The sequence below is a fragment of the Lampris incognitus genome, chromosome 21, assembly GCF_029633865.1.
Source record: "Lampris incognitus isolate fLamInc1 chromosome 21, fLamInc1.hap2, whole genome shotgun sequence".
Taxonomy (NCBI): Eukaryota; Metazoa; Chordata; class Actinopteri; order Lampriformes; family Lampridae; genus Lampris; species Lampris incognitus.
The window spans coordinates 28,607,931-28,610,695 of record NC_079231.1 but is presented as its reverse complement, the minus strand read 5'-3'; positions in this window follow the sequence as shown (position 1 = coordinate 28,610,695).

Here is a 2,765-nt window from a genome sequence, read left to right as displayed (position 1 = left end):
TGTAATGCAGTATAAACACTCCTCAGCTGTTTAACATCTGTACCACAGTATAAACACTCCTCAGCTGTTTAACATCTGTAACACAGTATAAACACTCCTCAGCTGTTTAACATCTGTAACACAGTATAAACACTCCTCAGCTGTTTAACATATGTAACACAGTATAAACACTCCTCAGCTGTTTAACATATGTAATGCAGTATAAACACTCCTCAACTGTTTAACATCTGTAACGCAGTATAAACACTCCTCAGCTGTTTAACATCTGTAATGCAGTATAAACACTCCTCAGCAGTTTAACATATGTAACACAGTATAAACACTCCTCAGCTGTTTAACATATGTAATGTAGTATAAACACTCCTCAACTGTTTAACATCTGTAACGCAGTATAAACACTCCTCAGCTGTTTAACATATGTAACACAGTATAAACACTCCTCAGCTGTTTAACATCTGTAGCACAGTATAAACACTCCTCAGCTGTTTAACATCTGTAACGCAGTATAAACACTCCTCAGCTGTTTAACATATGTAACACAGTATAAACACTCCTCAGCTGTTTAACATATGTAATGCAGTATTAACACTCCTCAACTGTTTAACATCTGTAACGCAGTATAAACACTCCTCAGCTGTTTAACATATGTAACACAGTATAAACACTCCTCAGCTGTTTAACATCTGTAGCACAGTATAAACACTCCTCAGCTGTTTAACATCTATAACGCAGTATAAACACTCCTCAGCTGTTTAACATCTGTAATGCAGTATAAACACTCCTCAGCACTTTAACATATATAACACAGTATAAACACTCCTCAGCTGTTTAACATATGTAACGCAGTATAAACACTCCTCAGCTGTTTAACATATGTAACGCAGTATAAACACTCCTCAGCTGTTTAACATCTGTAGCACAGTATAAACACTCCTCATCTGTTTAACATCTGTAACGCAGTATAAACACTCCTCAGCTGTTTAACATCTGTAATGCAGTATAAACACTCCTCAGCAGTTTAACATCTGTAATGCAGTATAAACACTCCTCAGCAGTTTAAAATATGTAACACAGTATAAACACTCCTCAGCTGTTTAACATCTGTAATGCTGTATAAACACTCCTCAGCAGTTTAAAATATGTAATGCAGTATAAAAACTCCTCAGCTGTTTAACATCTGTAACGCAGTATAAACACTCATCAGCTGTTTAACATATGTAACACAGTATAAACACTCCTTAGCTGTTTAACATATGTAATGCAGTATAAACACTCCTCAGCTGTTTAACATCTGTAATGCAGTATAAACACTCCTCAACTGTTTAACATCTGTAACGCAGTATAAACACTCCTCAGCTGTTTAACATGTGAAACAGTATAAACACTCCTCAGCTGTTTAACATATGTAATGCAGTATAAACACTACTCAGCTGTTTAACATCTGTAATGCAGTATAAACACTCCTCAGCTGTTTAACATATGTAACGCAGTATAAACACTCCTCAGCTGTTTAACTTATGTAATGCAGTACAAACACTCCTCAGCTGTTTAACATCTGTAATGCAGTATAAACACTCCTCAGCTGTTTAACATCTGAAACACAGTATAAACACTCCTCAGCTGTTTAACATCTGTAACACAGTATAAACACTCCTCAGCTGTTTAACATATGTAATGCAGTATAAACACTCCTCAGCTGTTTAACATCTGTAATGCAGTATAAACACTCCTCAGCAGTTTAACATATGTAACACAGTATAAACACTCCTCAGCTGTTTAACATATGTAATGCAGTATAAACACTCCTCAACTCTTTAACATCTGTAATGCAGTATAAACACTCCTCAGCAGTTTAACATCTGTAGCACATTATAAACACTCCTCAGCTGTTTAACATCTATAACGCAGTATAAACACTCCTCAGCTGTTTAACATCTGTAATGCAGTATAAACACTCCTCAGCACTTTGACATATATAACACAGTATAAACACTCCTCAGCTGTTTAACATATGTAACGCAGTATAAACACTCCTCAGCTGTTTAACATATGTAATGCAGTATTAACACTCCTCAACTGTTTAACATCTGTAACGCAGTATAAACACTCCTCAGCTGTTTAACATATGTAACACAGTATAAACACTCCTCAGCTGTTTAACATCTGTAGCACAGTATAAACACTCCTCAGCTGTTTAACATCTATAACGCAGTATAAACACTCCTCAGCTGTTTAACATCTGTAATGCAGTATAAACACTCCTCAGCACTTTAACATATATAACACAGTATAAACACTCCTCAGCTGTTTAACATCTGTAGCACAGTATAAACACTCCTCATCTGTTTAACATCTGTAACGCAGTATAAACACTCCTCATCTGTTTAACATCTGTAACGCAGTATAAACACTCCTCAGCTGTTTAACATCTGTAATGCAGTATAAACACTCCTCAGCAGTTTAACATCTGTAATGCAGTATAAACACTCCTCAGCAGTTTAAAATATGTAACACAGTATAAACACTCCTCAGCTGTTTAACATATGTAATGCAGTATAAACACTCCTCAGCTGTTTAACATCTGTAACGCAGTATAAACACTCCTCAGCTGTTTAACATATGTAACACAGTATAAACACTCCTCAGCTGTTTAACATCTGTAGCACAGTATAAACACTCCTCAGCTGTTTAACATCTGTAGCACAGCATAAACACTCCTCAGCTGTTTAACATCTGTAATGCAGTATAAACACTCCTCAGCTGTT